Below are 10,818 nucleotides of genomic sequence, written 5' to 3'. Positions count from 1 at the left end.
TGTATTAATTTTGTATCCTTCAAGTTTGCTGTATTCTGATATCAGTTCTAGTAGTTTTGGGGTGGAGTCTTTAGGGTTTCTAATGTACAATATCATGTCATCTGCAAATAGTGAGAGTTTAACTTCTTCTTTACCAATCTGGATTCCTTGTATTTCTTTGTTTTGTCTGATTGCTGTGGCTTGGACCTCCAGTACTATGCTAAATTGCAGTGGGGAGAGTGGGCATCCTGTCTAGTTCCCTATCTCAGAGGAAAAGTTTTCAGCTTCTCGCTGATCAATATACTGTTGGCTGTGGGTTTACCATAAATGGCCTTTATTATGTTGAGGTAGTTGCCCTCCATTCCCATTTTGCTGAGAGTTTTTATGGATGTTTTATGGAGTTTTAATGGATGTTGAACTCTGACAAATGCTTTTTCAGCATCTATAGAGATGATCATGTGGTTTTTGTCTTTCTTTATGTTGATGTGGTAGATGATGTTGATGGACTTTCGAATGTTGTATCATCCTTACATCCCTGGGATGAATCCCACTTGGTCATGGTGTATGATCCTTTTGATGTATTTTTGAATTCGGTTTGCTAATATTTTTTTGAGTATTTTTGCATCTATGTTCATTGGGGATATTGGTCTGTAGTTTTCTTTTTTTTATGGGGTTTTTGCCTGGTTTTGATATTAGAGTGATGTTAGCCTCATAGAATGAGTGTGGGAGTATTCCCTCCTCTTCTATTTTTTTGAAAAATTTAAAGAGAATGGGTATTATGTCTTCTCTATGTGTCTGATAAAATTCCAAAGTAAATCCGTCCGGCCCTGGTGCTTTGTTCTTGGGTAGTTTTTTGATTACCATTTCAATTTCTTTGCTCATAATTGGTTTGTTTAACTTTTGTATTTCTTCCTTGGTCAGTCTTGGAAGGTTGTATTTTTCTAGGAAGTTGTCCATTTCTTCTAGGTTTTCCAACTTGTTGGCATATAGGTTTCATAGTAGTCTTTAATAATTCTTTGTATTTCTGTGGAGTCTGTCATGATTTTTCCGTACTCATTTCTGATTATGTTGATTTGTGTTGATTCTCTTTTTCTCTTAATAAGTTTGGCTAGAGACTTATCTATTTTGTTTATTTTCTCAAAGAACCAGCGCTTTTTTTCATTGATTTTTGCTATTGTTTTATTCTTCTCAATTTTGTTTATTTCTTCTGTGATCTTCATTATGTCCCTCCTTCTGCTGACTTTAGGCCTCATTGGTTCTTCTTTTTCCAATTTCCATAATTGTGATGTTACACTAGTCATTTGGGATTGTTCTTCCTTCTTCAAGTGTGCCTGGATCTCTATATACTTTCCTCTTAAGACTGCTTTCGCTTCATCCCACAGAAGTTGGGTCTTTGTTTTATTTTTGTAATTTGTTTCTATATATTCCTTGATATCTATTTTAATTTGTTCATTGATCCATTGATTATTTAGGAGCATGTTGTTAAGCCTCCATGTGTTTGTGAGCCTTTTTGTTTTCTTTGTAGAATTTATTTCTACTTTTATACCTTTGTGGTCTGAAAAATTGGTTGGCAGAATTTCAATATTTTGAATTTTGCTGAGGCTCTTTTAGTGGGCTCGTATGTGGTCTTTTCTGGAGAATGTTCCATGTGCACTTGAGAAGAATGTGTATCCTGTTGCTTTTGGATGTAGAATTCTATAGATGTCTATTAGGTCCATCTGCTCTACTGTGTTGTTCAGTGCTTCCATGTCCTTACTTATTTTCTGCCCAGTGGATCTATCATTTGGGGTGATTGGTGTGTTGAAGTCTCCTAAAATGAATGCATTGCAGTCTATTTCCCCCTTTAGTTCTGTTAGTATTTGTTTCACATATGGCGGTGCTCCTGTGTTGGGTGCATATATATTTAGAATGGTTATATCCTCTTGTTGGACTGAGCCCTTCATCATTATGTAGTGTCCTTCTTTATCTCTTGTTACTTTCTTTGTTTTGAAGTCTATTTTGTCTGATATTAGTACTGCAACTCCTGCTTTCTTCTCGCTGTTGTTTGCCTAAAAGATGTTTCTCTATCCCTTGACTTTTAGTCTGTACATGTCTTTGGGTTTGAGGTGAGTTTCTTGTAAGCAGCATATAGATGGGTCTTGCTTTTTTATCCATTCTGTTACTGTGTGTCTTTTGATTGGTGCATTAATTCCATTTACATTTAGGGTGACTATTGAGAGATATGTACTTATTGCCATTGCAGGCTTTAAATTCGTGGTTACCAAAGGTTCAAGGTTACCCTCTTTAGTATCTCATTGCCTAAGTTTGCTCACTTATGGAGACATTATACACACTGTCTTGAGATTCTTTTCTTCTCTCCCTTCTTATTCCTCCTCCTCCATTCTTCATATGTTGGGTGTTTTGTTCTGTGCTCTTTCTAGGAGTGCTCCCATCTAGAACAGTCCCTGTAAGATGCCCTGTAGAGGTGGTTTGTGGGAAGAAAATTCCCCCAGCTTTTGCTTGTCTGGGAATTGTTTATTCCTGCCATCATATTTAAATGATAGTCGTGCTGTATACAGTTTCCTTGGTTCAATACCCTTCTATTTCACTGCATTAAATATATCATGCCATTCTCTTCTGGCCTGTAGGGTTTCTGTTGAGAAGTCTGATGTTAGCCTGTTGGGTTTTCCTTTATTGGTGACCTTTTTCTCTCTAGCTGCCTTTAAAACTCTTTCTTTGTCCTTGATCCTTGCCATTTTAATTATTATGTGTCTTGGTGTTATCCTCCTTGGATCCTTTCTGCTGGGGGTTCTGTGTATTTCCATGGTATGTTTGATTATTTTCTCCCCCAGTTTGGGGAAGTTTTCAGCAATTATTTCCTCAAAGATACTTTCCATCCCTTTTCCTCTCTCTTCTTCTTGTATCCCTATAATACGGATATTGTTCCTTTCGGATTGGTCACACAGTTTTCTTAATATTGTTTAATTCCTGGAGATCCTTTTATCTCTCTCTCTGTCAGCTTCTATGCATTCCTATTCTCTGGTTTCAATTCCATCAATGGCCTCTTGCATCTTATCCCTTCTGCTTATAAATCCTTCCAGGGTTTGTTTCATTTCTGTAATCTCCTTTCTGGCATCTGTGATCTCCCTCTGGACTTCATCCCATTTCCCTTGCATATTTCTCTGCATCTCTGTCAGTGTGTTTATGATTTTTATTTTGAATTCTTTGTCAGGAGGACTGTTTAGTTCTGTCTCCTTCTCTGGTGTCTCTGTGATCTTGGTTTGCCTGTAATTTTGTCTTTTCATGGTGATAGGAATAGTTGCAGAGCTGGGACGAGTGACGGCTGGAAGACCTTCCCTTCTTGTTGGTTTGTGGCCTTCCTCTCCTGGGAGAACAGTGTCCTCTAGTGGCTTGTGCTGGTTAGCTGCACGCAGACAGGGCTTCTGCTTCCTGCCCGGCTACCATGGAGTTTATCTCTGCTGTTGCAGTGGGCGTGGCCTGGCTCAGGCTGCCCCTCTGTGAGGCGCTGGGTTCTCGCAAGTGTGGATATGGTCTGGATGTTGTCCTGTGTCCTCCGGTCTTTATTCTAGGAAGAGTTGTCTTTGTTATATTTTCATAGATATATGTGGTTTTGGGAGGAGATTTCCACTGCTCTACTCATGCCACCATCTTGGCTCTGCCCCCCCATTATAACTTTTAAGTTAGGGTATATTTTCCTAACTGTGCTCAATCATGATGTCTTTAAAAAAAAAACAGTAAAAAGTTAAAGCCATTATAATCCTTCTGTTCTAAAAGTATTACAGAATTGTTTTAAAGTCAGTGCTTATATGATCCTATAGTAACAGTAAGAGACCCTATTCAATCTATGGTAATAGACCCATTCAATCATTCAATTATACAACTATTTAATCCATGAAGCAGCAGAAGTCTACTTCACACCAGGTCTTGTACTAAGCTCTGAGGATAAAAGTATGAATAAGTCATAGTGTCTGCTTTCAAGCATCTGGTAATCTTCAAAAAAGAAATATATATTTTCAAGTTATTCAGTAAATATCTTATCAAGCCAGGTAGCAGATGCATGAAAAGGTAAGCATAGTATACTCATGTTGCTGACTTAATGCTGGTTGTAATAATTCTCACTGTTGATCCCCTCAAATAATAAAGAAGAACTGATTCTGTGATGATTGATTCCTAAATCCCTGGAGTTCTTCTTTAGAATTGCTGAGATACCAAGAGAAGATTGGTGAATCATTTGGGTGTACATAAATGGTATCCTTAAAGTGGATCCAAAAAGAATTTCTGAATTTTTCTGGTCATTATATGGGTAGCACCAATTCCTTGGGAAGCTTGGTAGTCCTTTTTCCCCCTTAAACATAAGTTTTGTGGTAAGAATAAATCCCCTAGGAGTGTAGAAAATGTCAGTTGTTTGGATTCATAAAAATATTCTTCTCAGACTGCAACTGTTAATATTACTCTTTCTCTCTTAAGCAATTCATGTTATCTGGGACTAGGGAGAAATAAAATAGACCTGCTTTGTCAATATTTCCCAGAAGAGAATATCATAGATGTGTCCCATTCTTGTCAAATTTAACCTCTACTCCCACTGGAATTATCAACATTTCATGTTGTTAAAAACAAATGAGATAAAATTTGATCAGATTAGATAAGTCTTAAAGGAGGAAATAGAACTCAGAAATAGCTGATAAAAGTGCTAAGTAGCTGAAAATAACCCTAATATGTTCTGAAACTTTGTGGACACAGTTCTGCAGTTTTTATGATGCTATGGATAGTTAGTTAACAAGAATGTGATTTTTTTTACCCATTCACTTAGAAAATGTAAAACCATTAATTTAATCAAATACAGAGACTTTCTGTGTTGTAAATGTAAGTTGCCTTTGTTTTAGAGATATGAATTACTGAATACAGATCTTCCTCACCTTAAAGTGGGGTTATATGACACATCAAAATTTGAAAATTTTGTAATCATAAATAAAATACATTTAGTACATATGATCTACTGAATATCATAGTTTGGGTAGCCTACCTTAAATATACTCAGAACACTTAGACTACAGTTGGGTAAATTCATCTAATATGAAGTCTATTTTGTAATAAAGTATTGATTATATCATGTAATGTAGTGAATACTATACTGAAACTGAAAAACAGAATGACTGTACAAGTACAGAATGGTTGTAAGTGTATCAGTTGTTTAACTACATGATCACATGGCAGACTGGGAGTTGCAACTCACTGCCTAAGCCCAGGATTATGAGAATCATACCATATATAGACTGGAGAAAGATCAAAAGTAAAAATTTGAAGTGTTTTTACTGAATTCATATCACTTTCCTACCATCATAAAGCAAAAAAAGGAAAAACTGTACATTGAACCATCATAAACCAGAGGTTGTATCAATCTGGATGAGTCAATGGACATTTATGACTGAGTATTTCATACATGGTATAAAATATCTGCACACTTGAAAGGCAAAAGTCCCCATCTGAGAAGAGGAAAAAATACATATATATGGCACATAGTTACAAGAATTCAGGAAATGAATGAATATTGTAAAAAGACTTGTCAAACAATATTATAAAGAGATCCATAGGGAAAAGGAAAAGATACATTTAGTCTTAGGATTTTAATATTTTCAAGTAAAAACAAAGTAGAAAAGCTTTCATCAGAAATCAAGATTTTTGGAAGCAGATAATAAGTGATACTTTTTAGTGCTACTAGTCAAAAATTACAGTGTATGGATTATAGCTTTAGTATAATTTAGAGGATGATCATATCTCTCTGATTCACCTTCATGAACTGCCATTTGCTTCTGGCTTATGGAATCTAGACCTCTTTCAAAAGCTGATGTTACCTGATACTACACTACAGATTTTGGTAAGTCCTGGACCTAGTTTCTAAGGTTGTTGCTTTTTTAAACTAAAATGCTAGAGCTAAGTATTAACTCATCTTTAGTGCCCAACATAAAAACACATATGTCTTAATCTATATGCTTGAGTTAATGATAGATAAATCCATAGCATATTATAGAACCAACTTATTCTCCTACCATTTCTTATTATTATACACTAAAATATGTCCTTACATTTAATCTCAAAACCTGTATTTGTAGCCTTTATGTTAGGTAAAAGACTCGCCTAGTATCAGCTGTTTGGCTGCATATATTTGTATGTATTACCACCAAATTTCCATTATTTTCCTTTACAAGTCATCTGAAAAACTTTAATAATATTGAAATGAATTAAACAATAATGATATCAGTTTTCAAATTAATTACGTGACCTTTTTCTACTTGAACTTTCTCTTATAATGTTCAATGCTATGTGTACCTCAGTTAATTAAAATGAGTAATATGGTAGCAAACCCACAGAATTGTGAGAAAAATAAATATTTTGTTTTAAAACACTAAGTTTTGAGATGGCTTGTTACGAGACAACAGATAACTGCTACAGAAATAGATGAAATAATACAGAAAGTGGATACTGCCATAATGAAAATGTGAACTATGTGGGTTGAATTTGATATAAGGCAATGAGCTCAGGCAGGCAATGGGGAAACTGTTAGAAAAGTCTGGAAAATCGCAAGTCACACTATGTAACTGAAATATTGAAGAATATTGACTGAAAATTTGGAACATAAGAAAAATATATATAATGAATTGTGGACATTGACAGATGATTCCTAGGTAGAAATTTCAAAGTATCATTCACTTTCTTTAGCTGTCTATGATGATATGCAAGAAAAATATGAACTGAATTCAAATACTACATTTCATAAACATAATTTAGAAAGAATATAGATGATAGAAAAGTTCCATTTAGAAAATAAAACCTGTTATCAATTCTAGGCTCTCAAGTTCCATAGGTTCTTAAAACAGAAAATAGCTTCAGGATCAAAGAAAAGTTAAAATGTGGGTAACAGCCAATGATTATAGAATAACTTAAAGTACTAAAAGACCTAAGTTGTTTCCAGACATACTCACTCAACTAGGCAAAAGAGCTACTTAGAATCTTCAGAACATTGTCTCACAGTACCCTGACATCCCCAAAGTTTATAGACATTTGCCTAAAACTAACTATGCATGTAGCTATTGAGGCATGTGACAGATCTATCATGTTTACAGGAAATTCAAAAGATGTTTAAGAAAGTTATATTGGAGAAAGCATGGTAGCGTGAACTAAAAGGGTCTAAATAAAAAGTAAAAAATGGACCATTAATCCCTGGCATGCTATGGACAGGAGGCAGGTTGAGAAAGATACTTAAGCATTACCACATAATTTACCTTTTATAGAAAAAAAAGTTCAGATCACAAGACATAGATCCACTGTAGCAAGGGACCAAAATTGTTATAGAACAGTGACTTCCATGTACCTGCCATTTCTCCCATTTTCAAAAGTTAGTGATTATTACTGTTTCTCTGTCCATATATTATTATTATATGTTGGTTGCATTCTGAACCAACATAAGCCACATTTGAGAAGCCATCTCTGCATACAAATTTAAAACATGAGATTCTGAAATCAGTGTATGATGCCATGATTAGATGAGACATTTGGGAGTGTTGGGAGTCAATATGTGTATTATTTTACATTGTGGGTACATAAATCAACTTGGAGAAAATAACTAGATTTCTAAATTAATGTTTACTCCTCTTTATGGGCATATTCTTTGAGAGTTTTCTTTCACACTGACTCTGGTACAATATATGTTCAAAATTCTTTGGCAGTAGAACATATAAAAAAACTCAAATCAGCAGAGATGTGTAACTATTTATACATTTGGTTTGTTCTCTTTTGCTGTTCTTGGTATGATATAATTGCTATATCAAGAATTTCTAACTAGTCTGCTGTATGATAGGAGAAACGTCATTCAGTTACAGCTGATTTGTCATCCAACAGCTTCCTAACTTCCAGATCAGTAATTAAAGCCATCTTATATTATCTAGACACTTGCTGACATAATTGATGGTGTCAATTATATGAGAAAGCTTAACCAAGTCTGGCTGAGTTAGTCCAAATGTGAAGAACAATAGCCCAATCCATAGAAACTGAAGATAAATGAATGTTTTCTTTTTTACTGATGTATGCCTCAGATGTTTTATTATACCCTAAAGATAGCTGATATAAATAAGTAGTCATAGTTTAGTTTGAACTAGATAATTTAGATGTAGCCAATGCAACTGACCTGAAAGAACAAATTATTTTATTGGATATCATTTTATCATATTAATGTTGATAAGATATAGGATAATTAATAGCATCAGTAGAAGGAAATAGGAAAAGAAAGAACCAATAAATTTCATAACTTCACACAAAAAGGAGACAAACTTTTAAGAAATAAGGTAGTTGCATACCATAAAGTGATGGAATTTGTAGGATAATACTATGTATTAGCCAATTAGAAGGACATTGAACATTTAAAAAATATTTTCCAAGGTATTTGTATAGTTGAAGCAATTTTACATGAGGTAAAGCCAGTACGAAAAGATGAACAACTTGTATAGTGCAGTCTTTTAAGAAGTTTAGTGATGAAACTAGTCAGTTCAGTCTCAGAAGTGATCACTATACCACTATAATGTGCAAAGATCTATTTTGGATAATAAAAGTAGAAAGATGCAATCCCTTTCCTTAATAAGCCTGTCATCTAGTAGGAAATTTGAAAATATACTTAGTAGATACGTAGCTCAAAGAAAGACTATGTATTTCTCTCTCTCTCTCTCTTTTCTTCCTTCCTTCCTTCCTTCCCTCCTTCCTTCCTTCCTTCCCTCCTTCCTTCCTTCCTTCCTTCCTTCCTTCCTTCCTTCCTTCCTTCCTTCCTTCCTTCCTTCCTTCCTTCCTTCCTTCTTTCCCTCCCTTCCTTCCTTCCTTCCTTCCTTCCTTCCTTCCTTCCTTCCTTCCTTCCTTCCTTCCTTCCTTCCTTCCTTCTTTCCCTTCCTTCCTTCCTTCCTTCCCTCCCTCCTTCCTTCCTTCCTTCCTTCCTTCCTTCCTTCCTTCCTTCCTTCCTTCCTTCCTTTCTCTCTTTCTCTCTCTATCTCTTTCTTTTTTTCTTTATTTCTTTCATTAAGGTATCATTGATATATACTCTTATGAAGGTTTTACAAGGAAAACAATATGGTTATTACATTCACCCTTATTATCGAGTCTACCCCATACCCCACTGCAGTCACTGTCCATGTGGGGTATCGTGATTGGTGCACACAGTGTGTCTGGGGTCACAGGAAAGACACTGAAGCTCAGAGAAGACATATAGGGACTCTGAGACTATATATTTCTTATTTGCTCCTTTGATTATTTCAAGATAAAGAGTATCAGAAGATTTGTGACCAGAGGAACAATTTAGTGTATTGCGAGTATCTCGAGATTCATTGCTAACAATACTGAACATGCAAAGGAATGAAAGTATAACTTTTAATATCAACACCTAGTTACTTCTCCTTTGCCTCTGTTCAAGGGAAAAGCCTATCTATATACTTACCATATCACTAATTCTACTTGGCTAGTTTGTTACGTGTTGGATTTTATTCCTAGCAAAATCTAACAAACTGGTCAAGAAGCTTTAGGTAGAGTAACTCTACTTTAGACTCACATTCCAATATCATAGTTATTTTGAATAAAAATTACAAGAGGTACCTAGAAAAATGCTCTGATTCAAACTTAAGGAGTTTATCAATTAGGAAAAGATGGTTATAAAACCAGTGTCTTTAAAAAGTAATTTGAGTCATCAACTGTTGAGTGACACAATAGTAGATTACCTAGATCCTATCCATTGTGTAATTCAGGGTTACCAGTTGTAGGTTGGTACCTCTTGCTGGTCCTACAAAAATATCTGAAAATAATGCAGACAGACTATTGATAATTCAAAACAAATTTTTGGATATTCTAAATATCTCCACAGCATAAAAAATACATAACTTAATTGTGATTGTCTTCTATTAGAACTTGAATTAATTTCTAACAAAATGAGTTAAAGTGAGGTCTCTTTTATTTTTAATGAGATAAAAGTGATATATTAATAAATGTCTCAACTAAGTACATGGTGGGATTTATATTGCTAAATCATGGCTCCAATTGAGCAATTAAATATGAAATATGAAAGCTTGTTTGTTAATTTGTTATGGAAGCTCTGTAACTTAATACCAAACATAAAATTTTTAAAATCTTTGATCCAAATAAAATAATTAATTAAGAATGCCCACTTGAAGTGTATGAAAGGACAGCAGGTTAGCACGCCCCTTGACAAGGACAGAAGAGTCCCTCAGGCCTGACGACACAAACACGATTAAGGCATTGCCACCTACTTCCTGGCATCTAAAAAGAAAAAAGGAATGCCTGCTTAAATAATTCATATATCTGGTATGCTGACTAAAATATATCAGAGTGTTTTGTTGCTCACATCTTGGGGAGTTGGAATATTTAGCAACAAAAGTGTCTCTGAATATGTGAACAGGTTTGATCACGATTCTTCAAATAAGACTGAACCAGCTATAAGCTAGGGATTGATGATGTCCTTGAGAGCCTGCTCAGCCTCAGAAAAGGAGAATAGTTTTGTCTAGGGGAGAAAATCACTAAGATTCCCAAAAGATATCAGCTAGGACATCCACATTCAAAAAAATAACTCCTCTTTCCCCACCTAAATCTAATGAAAAATGAACTTTTCATTCTGGTCCCCAGATGATTATGATGCATACATAGTCTTCCTTCATAAATTGCTATTGGCAGTGAGTAGATCTCTTCTAATTGTCTCCATTTGTTTTCCATTCCTCCATCCAAGTGGCCTGGTCTATCACAAGAATGTTAATGCCAACTTCTTTATTCAGGAAAAAGCATTTTTATCTGTTTAAG

At 35.0% G+C, this 10,818-nt stretch overlaps 1 non-coding gene across 1 annotated transcript; it reads left to right on the top strand.

Annotated features, from left to right (window-relative positions):
* The first annotated feature begins 10,174 nt into the window (after positions 1-10,174).
* Positions 10,175-10,300, top strand: LOC118968989 (U6atac minor spliceosomal RNA). Its single transcript, XR_005056876.1, has one exon. It is a non-coding gene; the product is annotated as a U6atac minor spliceosomal RNA (small nuclear RNA).
* The last annotated feature ends 518 nt before the right edge of the window (positions 10,301-10,818 follow it).

Source organism: Manis javanica, chromosome 3 (assembly GCF_040802235.1).
Source record: "Manis javanica isolate MJ-LG chromosome 3, MJ_LKY, whole genome shotgun sequence".
Classification (NCBI taxonomy): Eukaryota; Metazoa; Chordata; class Mammalia; order Pholidota; family Manidae; genus Manis; species Manis javanica.
The sequence above is the reverse complement of the archived record's forward strand: the minus strand, read 5'-3'. Positions and strand labels throughout refer to the sequence as shown.